The following is a 22,826-nucleotide window of genomic DNA, read 5'->3' on the forward strand; positions in this document are numbered from 1 at the left end:
CTTCTACAGTACTCATGAATACTTGATGTAATTTTTACAACTTTCATGTTGAAGCCTAGGTCAGGAATGTCACCTATGTCGCAAATGCTTATGAAACAACTTTGAATTAGTACTCAATAAAGACAGAACAAATAGAGCTGAAGTGTGACATCACAGTTCAGTGCCGGTAGAAAACTTCCTGAATGAATTCCGCATGGGATTGAAACAACCGGCGATTAAAGGAGCCTGTCTGTAGTACAATTACGAGACTTCAATATGGTGTACATCTATGCCTCTTTTCTCAATCATGTTATTCCTGGGCAGTTTGGTTTGAAATTGTATGAATTAATAACTCCCGCTACTCTAAACAGGACTGTCATAGAACTGTACCGATGGTCTACAGTCATAGCAAAGACATTTTGCTCTAATATGTGTATATATAATTTTTAATTAAGCAAAAATCAAAAAGTGTTATGCTGTTCCTCGGTCTCCCCTGATCATCAAGCAAATTAGCCTAATTAACTTCTGAGAAAGCCCAGGTTCTTCCTTTAAATTTAATGTGAGACAACATAGCCCGATAGCCTACTATATAAACGGCCTGCTTTACCTACTTTTCAGTAATGTGCATTCTAAAAATAATGATGGGAAAAAACAAGTTTCCATTTTCCATTCACCTTTTTGTGGTTTACAATCATTGCAAGTCTTTGATGAGCTTGTCAGTGAGGTTACCGTAACAGCCAAAGGATTGTAAAACAAAACAATTATCTGAGGTAGAATATCCATTCACTTTATCCATATTTCAGTGAATATGAACAATAACAGGATAATTTGGGATGATAAGGGTTAGACATCCCTTAAAACTGATGCCATCTATATAAAACGATGTGTGTATGTGCGTGAACAATTTAAAAGGAACACTTTTGGCTCAGCTGTATAAGTAAAATAATGATAAAAGGTAAAACAAAGGTAAAACAAATTCGTATGTGAACAAGTTTTTCTGAAAACAGAATAAATTAGACCTTACACAGACACAAAAAACTAAAAACAAAGCTGATCTGGAAGTCCTTTCTTATTTATTTGTCATGAAAGTTGCCACTGTTCGAAACATTATGAGCAACTTGGTGTTCGCTGAGTCTGAAATTAGACACTGTGGTGATGATACGAATGAGGATTCCATGCAATGCTGCAAAAACAGAAAAGCCAAAACATCTTGAACTTGTTACACAGTAAACAAACAAGTAGTTATATAAAAACTACAGTTGTTAAACTACTTAGATACTAATTAGTTAGGCTACGAGCAGGCAAGGTGCTGTGATTTCTGATTTAGAATAGAACCCTGTCGGCAAGGGTGCCAATAATTCTAGAGCTGATTATATACTGTATGCATACAGTGCAGTTCTCCAGCTCACAGGATTTGAAATGAAACAATGAATATGAGGTTGAAGTGCAGACTTATCTTACATTTATTTACATTGGGTGATCCATGTAGGAATAACATACAACTTTCCAACAGTGACAAGTGAAAATTCACCTGATTTTGTTGAATGGCCGACCTCCATGCTCATCTTGGGAGACTAAATTTTCACGAGCTAGCTAACTTAGTATATCAACTATCAATAGCTAAGGTAAGGATGTTGACTCACCCAGTAATTATTTTTGCTAGCTAGCTAGCCAAGTTAAGATAAAAGCACAAATATAACGTCCTTATGAAAGCAAACTAGCTAGCTAAATGAATATCACCAATAATATTCCTTAAAATGAACTAATTAAGTGAACCTAACATTAGTTAAATATTTGCATTGTTTTGACTGGAGGCCAGCGTCGCAAACTATTGGTCACAAGTTACAGGGGAGGGATAAGCAGAGTGGTTATCCGCGTGTGAAGCACCACGTGGAGAACATTCTCAACCGGTTGAAAATAGGACCATACTTCTCCAAAGCTAAAGAACGGACATATTTAATACTTTTATTGTGTTTCTTCAATGCCCTCTTATGCAAATTGCATATAAAAACCTAGAAAGTGTGACCAACCACCATCTTACTCCTTTAAGAATTAATTTTTCCACCTTACTTTTAAAGTTGTGCTTTAACAATGGCAAGGACATCATATTATTTCCAAAGTAGTGTGTTAATTAGGCTCTCATTCAATTATTTTAATTGCTTAATGCACTCTTCTTTCATGACAGAATTAATCTCTTTTTGTTTAATGTTAATTGAGCATTCTCATTCTTAAAAAAAAAAAACCTAGAAAGTGTGACCAACCACCATGTTAATGACAACACTGGAATAAAGGCAGACATTTTGACTATAGAGGCTATAAAGAATAAACTACTACAGGAATAAATGCATTCAAAAGGTTTTAGGAACAAATTATTATTATCTGAGGTTTAATTGTTTTTATGGCTGTTACCACTATGGTTTGAATGGCTTCACTAATTTGTGCAGTAAGGAAACAAGCAATACCGTGGTAGCTCTAGTGTGCATGTGAACTCAACAATACATCTGTCACAGACTTCAGAGCAGTGGTGATACTATGTACTACACTTTTTGTGCTACACTTTTTGTATGTGTAGTGATATATAGATTAAACCTAAATAAGATTACAGCTAGCTATTTTAGCTAGCTAAATTGGTTAAATTACAGTTGCCTTGATAGCTAGCTTATATCCTTGCTTTAGTTTTATTGAGTAAATCTGTCAGTCAGTGAACATCCTTCATATACATTTTTGGTTGATCTTGAAGAGATCTCCATTATCTTACTAATCATGCTAGCTAGGTTATCTTGCATAGTTTAGCCTGAGACCCTCAAGCTCTGGTTTGGATTCCTTTCCTAAATACAACCAAAAGTTATGGTAAAATGCTTTGCTGAAGCATAAGCTGTTAACGTAGTGACGTGAAATATGCTCATTAACAATTCAACAGTCGTTAACAGTTCAATAATTGCATTACCTCTTTTTATGTATTTGTTTGCTATGTAACATAGTAAGCATAGCATGAACATCCAACATATTGAGGTTGGAAACCATTTGCATGATCTGAAACCTCACTTTGTCCATCTGACAAGTTCCCAAAACCACAGCCAAAAACAAAGACTGCCATTGTTTTCTGGTTACCAGATTACCCACTGCAACAGGAAATTTTTTTTAAACGGCAGGTATTTCTTCATTCTTCCCAATTCGCATTGAGGAACAGAAAAATGAAAGTAAATAACCTGTTTTTTTTTAACCAGCATAACAGAAATTAAATAACAAATAAACAAATGATACAGGGACCTATCATATAGTAATATCGGTTATGCATGTAATGCCAATGGATGTCAAAACATGTCACCAATGTTGTTAATTAGCTGGTTATGGCAAATTAAGAGCGAGACCGTTAACAAGTAATGTTCCTGGTATATTTCTGTCATTGGGTCAGTTCAGAATGCAGACAGTTCCTGTGGTTATACACTTGCCACATTGTTTGCTTTTTGCGTAATGCAGCTGGAATGCTTGGAGGTCAGAAGTTGGAATTTTCAACTGGAATGGAGAGCAGTAGGGGTGAGTACTGCATTACTCATATTTGTATCCGCATCAACCAATTCAATTATCCATATACGTATCCGGGCTACACGTACTTGGAAGTAGGATGACGTAACCCGGAAGTGGTGTCGTTTAAACAGTCCCCCATACTACATCGCAAAATTTGCAGTACATTGCAACCAAGACTTTCACCTGAAGCACACCTACTAAAGTTTTACTGTCTTATGTAGGTAAATCTCTTTTCAATCTTTATCATAACATAACTCAAAAGCATAAACCATCTATATATGCGCTTTATTAGGAATATTTTTGCTCCATTACACCTACTTATTCATGCAATTATCTAATCAGCCAATTGTGTGGCAACAGTGCAATGCAAATAAACATGTAGATATGGATCAGGACCTTCAGTTAATGTTCACATCAACCATCAGAATGGGGAAAAAATGTGATCTAAGTGACTTTAAGTGTGGAATGATTGTTGGTGGCATACAGAACTGCTGATTTTCACACACATTAGTCTCTAGAGTTTGCAAAGCAGCGGTTCAGCAGACAGAAACGCCTTGTTATTGAGAGACGTCAGAGGAGAATGGCCAGACTGGTCAAAGCTGACAGTTATGCAAATAACCACACATTGGTATGCAGAATAACATCTAGATAGGCTACAGCAGTAGAAGTCTAAAAAATAAGTCTTAATAAATAACTAATAAAAGTATAAGAGTGTAAAACGATATGTGTGTGCGAACAATTTTACAAGGAACACTTTTGGCTGAGCCGCTTGCCCATTCGTTTCAGCACCACTCTCCGTTCATTCGTTGCCGTCACACTCGCCCTTTAAAAACACACCCACATTGTCCTAAAGCACTATACTCTTAAGCAACACATCCATTACAGTTTGTTACACTAATAAAATAATGCATATAAAAATCACTTTAATAACATACCGTAAATCACAAAAACTTGTGTCACCAGCGACCAGACTCCTGTCCAGATCCCCGGACCGCTAACTGTCAGTATGTTTCAAAATAAGTAACATTTAAACAAAACTGCCTTGCTATTGGGTCTATCTGTCACCCACAGTAATTACAGTCAGCCTTAAGTAGCTGGCTAGGCTACCAACTACCACCTAAGGTTACAATAAACAGGCTTCTTTCAATTCAGCTACTTTTCTTTTACATTTTAGGAGCTAAAATGTATTTACTGACATGATCATTAAAATGCTTTACTTACAAGTAAAATTGATTTCCAACCTGACCCAGAGAATGACCCATGTAGAAAGCTCACTCCATACAAAGTGCCGCCATTCATCTATCTAATACATGTCTCGGTAGCAACCTTGAACATATACCTGATAAGGTTTGGTCAGGTACACCCAGTGACTATAGTTTGTACCAGAGGTGCGTTCAAGAAAGCGAACGTTTACGGAGAACTATGTTTGCAGCAAACAGTTACTGCTGAACGATTTTAAATGAACATTCCATTTACTTTGCCATCAACACATTTTGAATACAAATGGATGTGACCTACATCTTACAATGCCAGCTAGCTGATTCGTTGCTCATCTGTGATTTCTTTTTTAAGGTAAGCCAAATATTACATTGATTGAAGTGTATTATAACTGCCAAATAATTGTCAACGTTTGTTCTCTCCATGTCTTCCCTGTTGGCAGCCATTTCTGTTTGCGCCACAAATTAACCTTTTCAAATTGGGGCGTACAGGAAAAAAAAAAGGAATATGTTCACTCACGTTTGAACGCACCTCTGGGCACACTATGACAAGATACTAGTAAAGTAGTTATATCCTTAATCTACAATCAGAACAAGTTCACACAATAGTCTCTTGACATGCACAAGAGAGAAGTGAGGAAAATGGCAGCAGATAATAGTTTTTACTAATTTAAGGAGGAACCAGGGAGGAACTGGCCTATGACAAAACAGTGTTAACTTTGTTACGCATTCGTCACTGATATACAGCTACCTCAGACAATGTAAAAAATAAACAAATAAAGCAGGCCAATTCACGGAAAATGATACAATTACTAGTACAACCCACGTGATCAGAAAAAAGTTCATAATCGTTATGGGCACTCGTCTAAAACAAGCACTTGGATCACCCCTAGAGAGCAGCTCTGTTGTTTGTTTGTTTTTTAGGATTCTGCAAATCTATGTGTAAAACAAATGGTTAAAACTGTAGTCATATTGTAGATTGGCTACTGTGCTACTGTATATAAATTGATGATAATTGATATAATTGAACAAGATATTTCAAGAAAAAGGTATAAATGGTAGACCTTGGAAAATTAAGTCCATCACGCCAGCAAAGGTGGGCTCACAATAGGATTGGAGTCATCACATTTGCCACCTGGTGATGGTTGTGTGAAAAGCAAACCCTAAACCACTATGGATAATGGGTAATCTCGCTACAAATGACTGCTCCGCCGAAATGCAACACGACTGCCGATACTATCAGAAACTGAAGCCACACTACGTCTACCCAGTTGTAGGCATATAATTTACTCCAAGTCGGTTCAACAGGTGGGTTTTTTAAGCCTGCACATTCTACATCGGACGCGATGTTAAGAGCAGGCGTACGTCCAGTTACGTCAAGAGTACAGTTGGATTACAGGTTTTCTCTGTCTCAGTTTGCTATTGGGGCAATCAATACATTTAGTACAAGTTAAAATGTGTCAAGACAGGTGTTAACTTGAGCCTTTTTAAATTTTGATACCAAGAAAATTATTAAATGTGTCAGGCTGGTTCATACAATCATATAAATATTGTACATTTTAATTTAATGGGTGATATATTGTTAGATAATAATGAGAGACATGCTTTAATAAAGGAATTGGACACAAAAGGAATCTGTCCAGATAAATATATTGAATTACAGTTTTATGTAAACCCTTCCCTGTCTGGCAGAAGAGCTTAAACTACCACAGGCTCAATCGTCTTGTGGATTATTGCATTCATCCTCTTTTCAGATAGCATTTCCCTGGCCTTTTAGCTCCTGTTATGAATGCAACTCACTCACATTTGGGCATGGACAAACAGAGGGAAAGTGTCACAGAAAAGATGTACAGTTTGGTAAACAATTCCTTGGAAAGCCTTCTGTGCTGTGTTTGCTCAAAAGTGATTCCAAACAAGGCTGCTTAAGTCCTGTTATCAGTATCCGTGACCACAGCAGTCAGAGGAAGCACATGTATTTAGGCTACAGCATTATATGGGCTTTAATAGGGCCACATAGCCACAGGCTGTGCCTCTTCAATAACATTTTGTATATGAGCTTAGCTTACCAGCCAGCAGGACTGTGTCCATGTTCAGCCATGTTAACAGAAAACCTCATAAGACAGGATTACTGGGGAAACAGTAACAAGACAGACAGGAAATCTCTCGGGACTGAGTCCCTGCCCCAGTCACCAGACATTAATTACATGTGTTTAAATAGATAAATGTCTGAAGTTTAACCCATCTAAAGCTAAGCATTTAACACTAAAGCCATGTACATTAGATGCATTCGATTGAAATAATTCATGCAGTTGTCTAAGGCCATTGTTTTCAGGTTATCACAAAAGCATACCCATATTATTTTAGGATGGTGGAAAGTGTGGAAACTTTGAGGTAATAAAACTAAAGATTAAAAAAAGCCATGAAAATGCATAACACATCAGGGATATCACTGTTAATGAAGCATATGGAGTTTGATTTATATTTGAAATTCAGCATGTAGCATACAGTGGTAATTGAAAGCTTTTTTTGTGAAAAATCGCAATAGTTGACATTACTGAAATAAGAACAGGAGTGAAGGCAGAGGTATGAATTGAACGACAGTGGCAAAGAGGTGGAGGCCTCACTGTGCTTGTGCTGGTGCGGGGGGGTGGGGGGAGGGTTGGACGACGACGAGTCTTGAGTGTCAGTTATGACCTTCCACTTCTCCCCAAGTCTTCCCTATGCTTTATGGGTTAACCATCTTTAATGCTTTATGTATGCCTTGTGTGACACTCTTTGCATAAATGATACCAAATAATTGGGATATATAAATAATTCATTGTGTATTAATGCAGGTGAAATGGCTTCCTAGCTTGGACTGCTGTCTGTCGTTCACTAAAAAACATTCTTTACAGTGAAAAAAGAATATACATGCAGTCAGAATGCATGTGGTGTGTTCTTGTGTGTGCTTCGCTGATTAATACACAATAACTATCAATTAATTTTTAGTGAACATATTGTGGCTAATGTGATTTCCTGCAGACAGTGGATGCAATTCTGTCTGAGTTAATCCTTCAACAAAGGCAATTTGACTATAACATAATGGTTTGTGTGGTTTGTTACTGTAAATAAGCTCAAACAAAATCATGCAAATTTATGCACTGGTGTATGTCACACTGTATAAAATGCATGAAAGCGATTACTACCGTTTTTATATAATAATCTCTGCATCCAAGTTCTTTAAATATACATAGATGAAAACTACACAATTGCTAAAATATTGAAGCATTTAAACATCTTTTTTTCTAATAGAAATGTGAGCATTATGTACTCTCTCATGTATAAACCGTAAACCAATGCCAATGGTGTTTTGATGGCACTGCAAGGCCTACAATGGTGTATCAACATTATCAACATTAATGTGGATTAGTCATAATTGTAGGCTATTTATTCACAAGTCATAGTGATATCACTCATTGTCTGAAGTATTTTATCTGCAGTAGGATCCAGAATGTGTTCCCATTGAGATCTCACCTTCAAGTACTGGGTAGCAAATTTGGTCACACCTCATGTGTGTATGCACACACACACATTCTCAGGTGCACACACTCGCTTGCACACACTCTCACACTGACACAATTGCAGGCAGACATTATGCAGACAAATTATGCAGACATATGCACACAACCACACATATACACCGACAAACAAGTGCAGCTGCATGTACACACACACACACACACACACACAGGCAGATCACACGCGTACATGAACGTGTGCACACGCAAATCATTGTATGCACCTGCACAAAATACAATATTAAAAACATTCTTTTATAACAAATATCTTGCATGCAATTATCTCAGTGCATTTGAATTGTGCAGCAAGACAATAACAGACATAAAGCCGGTCGAGTAGCACTACTACGGCGCCAACCAACCTTAGTGAGGGTTCCAGTTCAGCAGCATTCGACAGCGCTGTCTCCACCCCTCTGCCCCAGCCTATCAGGTCCAGATCCCTCATACTTGTCCTAAATGCCTTGCATAATGCCACGATTACAGATACTGACCAACGTATTTGAAACCGGGGGCTACAGGCCACCAAATGTTTTGATTGATAAGGACCTGCCCTCTGTGAGTTTCGTACGCCATAATATTTCTTTTGGCAGGGGTCACCCAGTGCTCGGCATATATCATCACTAACTTATTACATCTCAAGGCAATTAGCTGAAAACAAACAGCCCAGACAAACCCAGCATTGAGCCACAGAAACTGGGAGAAAATAGCCCGGGGTGCTCTGTTATTCCTGAGCAGCATCAAAGGCCAGGCAGTGGCTTGGGCTGAAATAAAGAAATGCATTGTTGTGGTGTAACGCCTATACAGTACAGAGGCTTAGCGCATTATTTTTCTACTGATTCAGGTTACAGCCAAACTCTGCCCGGTATAATGGGGCGGTGGAAAGAACTTTTCACTTGAACACTATATGCAATGTGCCGCATGGTTAGTTTAGGATTAAAAATCCATTCAGTCCCTCCCCTGACATGAGAAGTCAAGTCTCGGGACTTTGAGGGGGCACTGCATGTCTGTCGTTAAGTTGGAAGGTGAGTCATGACAGGCTTTGGTTTTAGTAGCCACTAAAAGGCCCATCTTCCTAAATCTTAAACCATCTCCCTTGCTCAAATGTAGGGACAATGTGCATTTGTAATTGTCTGTAATAATCCAAATTTATCTTGGATATAAGTGAAAAGTCTTGCCCTCGATTGTCCTGTGACTACAAACCAGAATAAAGTCAGATGGGGTATCTTTTTATCTTGAAGGCTAGTTCATGGTTGTCTCCGATGTCTCAATTACCAAATTGAACATGCTGTACTGTATTTGTGAAGATATAACAAGGATATTTTAAATAATTGCCAATGAATAATAGGCAGACAGAATGGATAATATCACAGCACAAATGGGCATGGGAAGTTGGATAAGAAAAAACATTGTCTGTGTTGGATTGGGGGTGTATGATGGGATGTGTGTCCCAAAGTCTAAAGGCAGTTAATGAATGCCCCTGAACGAGGTTTCCAATCGCCTGGGGTCAGGAGATCAGAGCAGATAATCGGGCCTAATGATTCTTTAGAGATCAAGAGGTTAGGCTACACTTTGTGTCTGTGATCCTGACACTGATATACTTCCCTCTCAGGTAGGCCAGGTGTGGGCTGTCACAGTTCTGTCGAGTTGGTTACAGGACAGCATTCGGGTGCTAGCCAGGTTTCGGCTGCAGCCTGCCGATTGCAGCAAGATGGTTACCTGTCAGGCACCGATCAGTCAGTTAAGCTGAGGTGCCATAATCTTTGGGCTTAATGATACTGAAGAACATGGTCGCTGAATCAGGAGGGTCAGACTCAACACAACAATGACCACACCAACAGCTGTTTTTGTTGTTTACACAGAAATCATTTCTCATAATTTTGCAAGTGATAATTCAGAGCTATTTTACTGTGCTATTTAATTTCTAAATAGAACATAGTATTTTGCTATGTCTTTTGACACAGCATGTATGCACTAATTCATTGATATTATTCCATATTTAGTTCATGTTTTTAATTGCCCAAGAGTTTTTATGTGCAATGAATTACTGAATATTTTAGAAATGTATGGAAATTTGTCTGGGCAATGCTCCAATCACATTGACCTGCTAACTTTACAATGGCAGATATAGGGAATTCTGGGGTTCGTGATAAAGCAAAGAGATACACTTAATGTAATGTCAAGTGTACACTATAGGATTTTTAGGCATTTTTAGGCCAAATTTTGAACAAAGTCTAAGAAAAATTCTAATCACCTCAAAGTATTCTTCAGTGAATGCACTACAGTCCACATCCAAACAGATCAAAATGCCATTAATGTAATCATGGATCTACCCTTGTCTATCTATGTCTTGATCCAACTTATATCTTAACCCTTTCCCAAGAGGGCAATTTAAGCACACATGATTGAAGACTTAAATTAAAGACGAGGCTTGTACCATTCAGACATTTTAGACAGAACACATTTGTCAGAATATGTGCATACAGTATACACAAAAGTTACACTAAAATACGAAAAATTACAATGCCTTACAAAGCCCGTTTTTATAGTTTAGCACTGAATAGATCAATTTCTCAGTCAAGGACCAACACAGAACTACTTTATATTTCTGCAGAAACCTGACGTCAACTTGTGTACAAAATATGGTAAAGATATCGACAGGCATTGTGTTTTCCCCAAACTGCACCTAGATTTCCTTAAGTGTCCCCAAATATCTCCAAATACAAAACATCATATATTTTTGTCCAGACACATGAATGATCAGAAAAGCTTATTTTTCAATTATAACTTATTATTTGATACAAAATGTAACAAAAAGTTAACCTTCAAGTGTGTTTTATTCACATTTGTGAGAGTATGTTATTATAAAGCATGCCCAAAGTGTCCAAAAAGACGCGTGCCATTCGGCACTGAGATGACCTAGTAATGCATTTATCCAACAATAACAAGTAGTTCGAGACAGTATTTGCTTAGGTATAGTCCCGGCAAAAACATATGTTTTCTAATGGCTGAACTTCAACGTTAGTCAGAAAACGTTAGTTGTAGCTTCATAACCAGGTGGTATATTTGGTTTGGTAAATATATATATATATATAAATATATATAACAAAACCAGAAATATGGTGGGTGTATTATATATTTTATATATATTATATTGGAACATATTTTTTGTAAACCGTAAGCGTGACATTGGGGAGCCTCCTAATTTATTCATCACCATCTTGCGGTTTTATTATGTTTCAGTTTTTTGTATGATATAAATATGAACGCAACAAGAATTTGAGACGTCAATGACTCAACTACTATGGGGCAGAGTGGATGGGGTTAAGCATGCTGCTCATGCTAAATGCAAAGTTATTCCTGCAAAACACATTAGGCCATGGAGATATGCTTCTGAGGATCGGCATTTTGGCCTGGGTTCATGCAACAGAAAGTAGATTGTGATGTGCTGCAGCTATACCATTTAACTGTATGCAGAAAGGGACATTTGAACCCCACATGCACAGAAAATGAATTTATCTTCTTTCAAAGGAAAAGAATGTTAACCAATGACATTCAGAAGATTTCCCAAATTTCTTTATTTGTTTCCAAGCTGTGGAAATTCTGTGTTAGTACAAGAGAGAACTTGAAAAAATGAGCACTAAACAGAAACAAGTTACTCTTTCAAATGATTGAAATTGCATAATAGTGGGTTGGATGCACAGAATATAATATGCATTTTATTGCATTTCTATATGCATTGACAGATCTATTGAAAAATGAACCTAACTAGAAACAGTTTACTGTAATCTCAGCTTGGTTGTCAGATGTTGCCTTAGCATTCACCCACTGATACTCACTTTTCAATGTTCTCTCAGTGACCTCTTATCCTTTTATGGCATGGCAAGAACCATCCCAGCTTGCTTTGAACTTGCAGTTAGCTCAGTGTGTCCTACTCCAGCTTTTTTTCAAGTTAATACTGTAGTTTTCAATTTCCCAGTGATCGGCACACAAAGACGGCATTCTTTCTCATAAAAATTCAGTCTGCAGTTTGTAATGTTTCTGCTTTTGTAAAGGCAAATCTGAATCTCTTGAATGAATCATCAAAACAGTCTGTACAGTAATGTTCTCTTTGGGTACAAAAAAGGTACAAATTAATTGTATATTGCTGGCTAGGGGTATAATTTCATGCACAGGGTATATATTGAGCACTGCCCCATTACAAGCATTTGTACTTTTTTAGGCACTTTTCATACCTTTATTTGTCAGACTACTCTTCAATTCAAAACACCATTTTTTATTGGGTTTAAGTCTGGAAGCTGAGGTGATCATTGTAAACCCCATACATACATTTGGGCCTGAAAGAAAACATATTAAAAGCAACACAAATTATATAGCAGTGAGAAAATAAATAAAACTTCAAATAGTCGATAGAACTGTGTCAATATATCAATAAAAAGGTGCAAAAATAAAATAGAAGCACCTCTGCATATAGAAACAAGAAACCAGACATTAGCAAGACATTCTAGAGTCATTCAAGAGTATTTCCTACCCCATTTCAGAAATCTGTACATTTTACAAACAAGAAACAGTTAACCTTTGTATGCATGCATTGGAGACCAGGAAAAGTGAAAGGGGCCGAACTTTCAGCAAGCTTATCAGTTTCATGTGAGTGGTCTGCTGGAATGCCAAGGTTTTCGCTCAGATTCTTTCCCACAAGACTTTCTGAATTTGTTCGTCATTCTCCCTTGGTATCTAGTTACTGGACATGACATGCTGAATTACCTTCTGAATCAGTTATGCCAATAGAGCTGCATTAGATTGTAAAATCTGCACATCCCTGCAGGATTTACGGCACTGTTGTCATTAGCCCCATTGTTTTTAGATTGTCACGGCACAAAATTTATGGCTTCTGAAGATGAGAGCCATGACTCTCTAATCTTGTGGTTTCAAAACATAAGTCTGACCGAGGTTCCCGATACTGTATATACATCTGCTGCTTGAAAAGTGCTCTTACACATGCAAGATGTTTAAATTTACAGTGGAATATTTGTTGAGAGTTTGAATTAATATCAGTTTTGATTTTGAAATAACTGCCTTCACAACTGGTTATTATGCTGTGATGTGAAGAAGACTGCACATATTGCTTCATAAGTCACTCTGTAGCTGCTAAGGGATTTTCACACTGTATTTACTCTACGTTTGGAAATAGCCATGTTCTTTCCCTCTGGGGAGCAATGCAGTTCCATCTTCAGTTCTGCGACATGAATTGTGCTAACATGAAAGCAAGGCCCCTGGACAGGGCAATGCTCCAATCACAGAGCCCACCCCAACTCACGAGCCAATCACTGAGCCACTGCCCTGCCTGTAGTTGTGACACTGACTGACAAGCAGGGACACTGGGTAATATAGCATACAAGAGCTTTTATCAAACAAACAATAATGTCACATACTGATCAAGATTTGGGTCCATAGACAGAATGATGTTGCTATTCAGCATTCAAGCATTCAGAGTTAAACATTCAGTTACCCTTCAGTGTTGGGTGGTATACAATATGATGTGTTTGGGGTACAGTTCTGAATTATGATGAAAATCATTGCTCACTTTAACTGGTAAGTGTTATTAAGCTTGTCAACACGCAACACAAAAACATTATTTTGTACACGAGTCATAAACAACAGTGAGGACAAAATTATGTTATTGACTTTATTGTACCATTAAAGCATTGCTGATGATAATTATATTGTTGATATAGAAAACCATGAAATAGATCACAGGCAAGTTCACTTTCTGGAGTATTTTAATTATTTCAGTTTTGTGTTAAGTTGGCTGAGGCAGACCTATTCCTTGTCAAGCAGTGCTGCTTATTTGCACATATTGAATGGCCTAATAGTGCGCATATGCTGATATACAGTACTGTGCAGAAATATGTGCACCCCTGGTCAAAAATTTTAACAGAGCAGAAGCGAACCTGACCTCTAAATGGTACAACATTAAACATGACACATTTCCTCAAATTTTAAAGCAAAATTACTTTTCATTCAATTTTTTACAGTTTCAAAATAATAAAAAAGGAAAAAGGCCCGGTGCAAAAGTTTGGGAACCCAGTCAGTTAGTATTTTAGTAACTCCTCCTCGGGCAACTATAACAGCTTGTAAACACTTCCTGTTGCCAGTTAAGAATCTTTCAATACTCGCTTTTGGAATTTTCTCTCATTCTTCCTGGAAGAACACCTCTAACTTAGAAATATTATTTGGCCTCCATGTACGCCATGTTTGAGATCTCCCCAAAATGTTTTAATAATACTGAGTCGACTGTGGTGGCCATTCCAAAATCTTCATCCTTCTTTCCAGGAGGTACTTCATGGTTGATTTTCAGATGCTTGGGATCATTACCTTGATGCAATGCCTAACCTCTCTTCAACTTCAATCTCTGGACTGACCTTCAAACATTAGCCTATTTCTTAATATGTTGTAGAATCCATTCTTCCTCTACTCCACTCAAACAATATTTGCTGTGCCCCCAGATGCCACACAACCCCAAAGCATAATGGATCCACCACACAGATGGATAAATAAGAAGGCATGGAGTTACTTCAGAATGAAAAGTTCAGCCCTGGAATTATACTCACCGGACTCATTGAAGCCCTAACGAGTAAATCACCTGGGTCTGTGCCTTAGTAATCTTTTTTTTTTTTAAAGTAAAAAAGAATAATCCAAAAGGGTTCCAAACTTTTGCACAGGGCCCTTTTCATGTATTTATAATTTATTTAAAAAAAATAAAACACTTGCTTTAAAATTTGCAGAAAAGGTCTCATGTTTAACTGTGTACCATTGAGAGTTCAGTTGCTTTCGATCACATATAGCTTCATAGTAACAGACATTTAAACCAGGGGTGCTCAAATTTTTGCACTCCACTGTACACTCAGTGAGCACTTTAATTGGTAGACCTATACACCAGCTTGTTAATGCAAATATCTAATCAGCCAATCATGTGGCAGCAACTAAATGCATAAATGCATGCAGACATGGTCAAGAGGTTAGGCTGTTCTTCAGACCAAATGTCAGAATGGGGAATGATGATCTAATTGACTTGGATTATTGGTGCCAGACTCAGAAACTGCTGATCTCCTGGGATTTTCATGCACAACAGTCTCTAGAGTCTAAAAAACATCCAGTGGCCAAACCTGACAGGAAGGTGGCAGTAATGCAAATAACCACTCATTACAACAGTGTTATGTAAAAGAGCATCTCTGAACACACAATGGGTCAAACCTTTAAGTGGATAGGCTACAGCAGCAGAAAACCAGTAAGTCTCCACAGGCCGCTTGGCACCTCCCCCTCTCCGAACCTCCAGCTCACGCTCACGGCTACTGTCTGTTCTGGCTCCACGGTGGTGGAACGAACTCCCCGTTGAGGTCAGAACTGTAGAATCTCTCCCCACCTTCAAGCAGCACCTCTCCCCGTCCCGTCCCTACCTCCCTGTGAACCTTAATTGTTGTCTCTGTGATGTGCTTTGTGTATCGGTATTTTTAGTTGGCTAGGTAAGCAGTGTTTGGATAGTTCACTTTGGTCACTTTTGCTCTGTTTGTTTATTTGTTCTCAAAAAATAAAATTTTTTTTTAAAAAGGCCCTCGTCCTTATCTTTGTTGTACAGGTAGCAGTTGAAATTGTACTTCCCTCGAGGGTCTTTCAGCGAACTTATCCCTGGTTATGGGTATGCACTTTGTTGTACGTCGCTCTGGATAAGAGCGTCTGCCAAATGGCAATAATGTAATGTAATGTAAAAGTCTAAAATACCTAATAAAGTGCTCACTGAGTGTATGTATTGAAAAACAGTAGCTTTAAACAGTCTTTTATAGACTCACAGAAACCCTCATTCAGAGTGATAAGGCAGCTTGTAATGTAAAAGCTTCTTCTATCCTGCGCACTTCACTGAAAATGAAATGAAATTTCTCATAAACATATTTTATTCTTACATTTTCTCATACATTCAATTTTGTGTATTTCTCACACACACAGAATATTGATATATTCAGTAAATAATTATACATCACCTCGGAAATGTGCAACCCATTTTCCAACCTATTCATTTTAATTATTGTTTTTAATAAACTTAGAATATTTATGTGTCCCACTGTATTAAAATACTGTGACATTTGTTCTCCAGGAGGAATAGTTGCCCGTTTTATTGAGCTTTATATTAATTGTTGCATGTAATTTGTCACGTTTACTGAAGTGCTTTGCTGGATTGTCTCCAAATACTAATAAGCTGACAGATTTAAGCACAGAAGGTCAGCTTATTTAAACATATACACTAAGTACTGCAGGCTATTTATAATCTTGGTGATTGTTGAAAAGGCATAAATCCAAACAGTGTCAGGTTTCTAACTGTGCACCTTAGTTGTTTTTTACTCATTTTGTACCTGAAAAGATAATGACAAAACAATGTAATGTGGAAAGCGATGTTCATTGCACAATGTCCCTTGGAACAGTAAAATGTAATGACATTTATGAGTGGTTTCTGTGCCCTTGTATTATTTCTCATTTTAAAATGTAATAAAAGGTTGAATTACTTGAGTTGACTTTTTATCCAAAATATGTGTTATTTGTATTTAACTTTAACTGTTTTTTCATGTGTTAACAAAATATGTATATATAAAAAAGATCCATATACAGCATTTGGAACAAACCAATTGTTACCAATTAAACAATTCACATTCTCTGCTTTTATTTAAAGGTGGGATAGGCAATCTTTGGGTGCGAGCAGAATCTGGGCAGAAGAAAGATTGCATCTTGTGGAATAGCCTCTATATTGGTGCTCTCTAAGTCTTCTTTGAAAGGTTGATTGAGATATCTTCACCCCTGCCCTGTGAAGATTGTTAGTGATATCACTGACTGATGTTTTGCGGTTTTTCTTCACAGCTTTTGCTGTTGTTTTCCTTGGTCGACCTGTTGATATCTGTTGCTCAGTACACCAGCGGTTTCTTTTTCCCCTCTTTTCTAAGCTTCAAAATGGCTTGCTTTTCTCCTAAAGACATCTCTCTAGTCTACATGTTGGTTTATCATTTCTAACACAAATCCAGTCTTCACAGGCTATAGACATTCAGAACTATCTATTGTTTAACCAATAAATCTAATAAAACACACCTGGACGAAAACAAAACACACGTCAATCACATGTTCTAATACATGTTCTAATTGCTCAACTAAAAATTGGATGGTGTGATACAAAAGGTGATATGTTGTTTAACAAATCTAGATAATAAATGCCAGGAAATTCAGATCTGTCCTCTCATGTACATATTTTGACCTCAAACTCAACTGTCTTCAGTATATAGCAAAAACAAAGGAATTGACCTTGCTGTTCCAATACTTTTGTAGGGGACTGTATGGTAGTTGAATGTTAAATTTTCCTTTGGATAGGAAATAGTAACATTTAAAATGTTTCATCCCCATGCAACAAAGGATTACATACAGTACTCTATAGAGTACAGCAAATGTACAAGATTGAAGTATTACATGCTGTCTATAGGTACGTACATCACAGCATGACACAATATCTTATTCAATGTGATATAAATGTTTCATCTTAAAGCATGTTTTTGAAGCCGGACAGTAGTCACTGACTCATCTACAACTGCCCCCTGACGTTTCTGATCTGCCGGACAGGGGTTTGGGGTTTTGCATAATTATGGCGAGAATTCTTCGTCCATAATGTAGGGACCATGGGATACATTTCCAAGGCAACTACCATGATGTTTACAGCACCGCCTCAGTGTGAAATCCAGTTACAGTAAAATACTGCGGCACTGTAAACCACCGGAAGCAATAAAACCTACCTGTGATATAAAACCGAGTACACCATTTTAATCTCACCCTTCGCTCTCTTAATCTCACCCTTCGCTCACAACCACAAATTCAGAGCCCAATCTCTCCGTAGACATAGCTTACCTTCTAGTAACTAAGTCTATGGGCCTATTATTAAGAACAAAGCGGAACCTGATGCACACTCATTGCTGCATCAGCTGACCACTAGAAACTGCAGAAAACCTTTTTTGAGCACAGTAAAATTAGCTTCTTTCAACGACTAACTGTACCAGAAGACATCGTGCCACATGGGAAAACACCCCAGCTTGCACATTTCTGCCAAATAGGTCTACACAACTCGTGGCTCCACATTGCTTCTGAAAGCACACAACCATCTCTGGAGACAACAACGCGTGTGGACGGACTCAATAAGCCTGTACAAACCTTCCACACATAGGAAACTTTTAGCTTAATCTTAACTGAAAACCCTGTAAAACTGTTTTAATTTGTCCTTGTTTAACTCAAATGCATTCTGTTTGCTGTGTGTTTACGTTAATAGGGTCACCATCTAGCACCATCTTCTTGTATTTCTTTGAGTTGAAGCTACACTTCTCTCTTTGTGAAGAGATACCTGTAGCATTAGTTTAATCTGCCCTGCAGGCCTACCCCAGCTGATCGTTATCCTTTTCTGTGTTCAGACAAAGGAGTCTGGACATTTAAGTTTATGTGTACGCTTGCATGCACACACACTCACACACTTACCTCTCCTCCTTTAGCTCAACCTGTTTATGTTCTGTGTTTATACAGTATGTTTGTTTCATAAATTATTTTATTTTTCCCTTCGCGCAAGACCGCTAGTGGCCACAACATGGGCATCACGTGACTGCTTGACTCAGACGTTCAGTCCAAAGATATGCAGGTTATGGACTACAGATGGAAATTAGCTCATTAGCTAACGCTGGCACATTTACATTGATGTGGAAACTGAAAATGTTGATTAATGTGCACTGTCCCTGATAAATCATAACTAATAAATAAAAAATAAATAAATAAATAGAATGAAAAGTGCGCCTGCAACTACAGGATGAAAGGGAACTAAGTTTCCGTTCCAAATTCATTACTAAGCAACACAGGGAAAGGGTTAAAAATCCTAAGCACCACTGTTGTCCCATAGTTCGCCGGTCAAATGCCACCGTCTAGCCCAGTCTCATATGCAACTACAGTGATATATGTGGAAGCATGGACACAAGGGTATAAGCCAATATTTAACCACCAAATTTTGATTCCATCATAGCAACAAGATAAAGCCAAAAAAGCATGAATCGTTGTGAATCACAAAAAAAACGCTGCTCACTGAATAGCAAAATAAACCAGATAAATTATTGTATAATTACACCACATTATACTACTATCAATATCTGCAACTAAATATGGAATACATAGACATCTTTCCACTGGTTTTACACATAGAGGTGTCCCTTTCAAGATTCAGTGGTCATTTATATATTTTTAAATGTATTGCTATTATGGCAGTCATTCTAATATATTTTTCTTAACGACTGTCTATGGTCTGAAATAGCCGCGTGTAAAACCACGTGTTGTTTAGGTCATTGTGGGTGTTTAGGTCAATTTTGGATGTGTTGTTCGTTGTCTACGCATTTTAACACAGTTTTTTAAGAAAAAAGACATGCATCTGCTGGGTGTAAAGGTCTTTTCTTTAATGTATTGTAACTTCTGTACATGGCTATGGCTTATCCTCGTCCAGCTGGAAAGGACTAAAGTATTAATGTTTGTAATATTTCAATGAAATATGTTATTTTTTCCGCTCTACCTTTGCCACATTGATCAACAACTGTTAGCTTTTGCTTATAAACCTTAACCACTGTATCTAGTCAAGATAAACTGTTTTGTTTCTCTCTGATTCCAGTGGAATACTGTATTTTTCTTGTACATAAGGCTATTAAACTGTGGGCTATTAGTGTCTATATGGAGTATACATTAGGGCATAAAATGTTATTCAAATATACGGTGTGCTCATATGTATCACATGAATGCAAAATTTCCCTTTCACTGATTATAAATGGTAGTAACTTTGAAACCGATACAGAGGAATGCCATCCAAGGGCATGCAACAAAATATTGTTGGTGTTCCTTGAATTATAGGAGTACAGGAGTGTATGATTACATATTTAGGTGTGTGTAGGTGTGTTGTGATTTTTTCATCATTTGTTCCTATTCTAACATTTCACTATCTTTGTGCAGGGATGAAGTGCAATTCCATTACTCTTACCGCCACTGTTGGCTGCCTCTCCTCCTGCCACGTGATCCTGCAGCAGTGCCTGTGCTACTGCCACATGCAGGACTTCAGCAGGAGCAAGTAGAGGCTAAGTCTGCTTCTGAAGGGGAATGGCATGACCTCAGTGCTATGAGGAGCCACATCAGTTCCCTTTCTGCCCACAGAGGACCCCTGGAGTTCAGCTTGATGTGACACAAGAGTACAGCCCCTTGGAACTGTTGCAACTAGGGGTGTTAGAAAAAATCGATTCACCTCAATATCGCGATACTTCGTGCCGTGATTTTAAAAATCGATCCTCTAAAGTGCAATATCGATATTTTATTAATTAAAAAAATATATATATATATCTATATATATATATTTTTTTTTCATAATATTTCATGTGGCCGCTACTGATGGCATTTCGGTTAGCCATTAGACTATGCTTTTTTAAGATCTCGCGAGCGCACAGGCCTCGTCGTGACTGTTTGAAACTCACCGCAGCATTCAAAGCTGACATGTGGACTCATTTTGGGTTCCAAGAGGAGAAAGAAGGCAGCAAAGAGGTTGACAAAAGCCATGCCATTTGCAAACTGTGTCATGCTAGAGTGAAATATTGTGGCAACACAACGAATCTACGAGCACACTTAGCCAGACACCATGCTGATGTCCGGCTAAGGTTTCCAGCTAACGCGAAACGAGTGGATTCTGGGTCAAGTTACCACCGACCTCAACTCGTGCGACCAAAATAACGCTGTCTATAATTTGCAAAGACCTCCGCCCTCTTAGTGTTGTGGAGTATTTTATTTTAATACGATTTTTTTATTTTGTATCGACAGAAGACAGAAATGTTGACAAAAATATTTTTTAAATAAACAGTTTGTTTTTGCATCACTGTGTGTTTTATGCTATGGCCAGATTTTTTCTGATGGAAAATAGGGATGGAAAATCGCAATATATCGCCTTGCCTACAGTATCGCAATATATCGCAATATATTGTATCGTCACCCCTATATCGGGATACGTATCGTATCGCCAGCTTCATGCCAATACACAGCCCTAGTTGCAACTGCTCTTTAGTAAGGAGGCCATAGCAGTTCTTTGTGACAAGACCAATAAGAATGGACGGCGCAAGTGACTTCGGGGGAAACGGAAGCAGTGGACGGATGTCCATTGTTCTTTACCAGGGTCTGATGAGGCCCCATTCTGCTCAGGACCTGTGGAGGACGGACCAGCTTTGCAGCCTTCCTTTTCCAGGATGTCTGGAAATGATGGCTTGTTCCAGGTGAGGTGGCTGCAGGACCAGATCCTCACATCATGCAGGGCCTTTTACCATCCACACCATAACCTTGCCATCAACGAGCACATATTAGCCATGAATGCACAGCACGGGATGAAGCAGTTCATGAAGAATAAACCGACACGATGGGGCTTCAAGCTGTTTGTCATTGACAGCAAGATTGGCTACACATGCGACTTCAGCATCTACCAGGGAAGATTGCTCACCCATAGCAGAAGTAGTCTGAGCTATGATGCTGTCAAGAATCTCATTTGGGTGCCGTACCTTGGAACGGTTACCACATTAATAAACTTCTACACCAGTGTGGCACTTCAGGAAGCTCTACCGGATCCGCTATGGAGCCTGTGGCACCATCAGGGAGAACAACATTGGCTTTCCCAGGACAACGGTTAATGCCATTCCGAAGAGAGCTGTGCGAGGCGACATATGCTGGATCAGGGACGGGTTCCTACTGTATGTGAAGTGGAGGGACACAAGGGATGTCACTATGTGTTCTTCCATTCACAAGATGTACAGTGGGAGGACAACAGAGCATTGTGAACCCTGATGGCTTGGTGGTTGTGGCAGGCTGTTGCAGTCCCAGAGCCAGTCTTTCGGTACAGCTGGTACTTGGGAGGTGTTCACCTGACATACGCCCTCATCGAGTACTACAGCATCACACAGAAGACCTCACACTGGTACCAGAAGCTGTTCCTCAACTTTGTTGACAACGCAGTGGTGAGCAGCTTCATCATCCACAAAGAGCTGGCTATGCAGAAACAGCACATTCCCCTGATCCAGAAGAAGTTTATGGAGGTCCTTTATGCACAGCTAGTCAATATGGGCATGTACAGCAGCACACAGTAGGGGGAAGATGAGATGTCCGTGACAAAACTACAAAGGGGAGGAGGAACTGTGTGCTCTGCCTCAGCAGGATAGTGTACAAAAGGACAATCTACAAGTGTCATTCTTGTGATGTCCCTCTCTGTATTGTGGCAGACCGCATCTGCTTTATGGAGTCGCATGACCTACAGAGGAGACAGGCGCTGTGAAGGACTGAGCTTGCAGCCCTGTGCCTCGTGTACATACAGTCCTCTCCAAAAGTATTGGAACAGCAAGGTCAATTACTTTGTCTTTGCTAGACTAGATTGAGTTTGAGATCTAAAGATGTACCGAATTTCAGCTTTTATTTACTGGTATTTTTT

Source organism: Conger conger, chromosome 1 (assembly GCF_963514075.1).
Source record: "Conger conger chromosome 1, fConCon1.1, whole genome shotgun sequence".
NCBI lineage: Eukaryota > Metazoa > Chordata > Actinopteri > Anguilliformes > Congridae > Conger > Conger conger.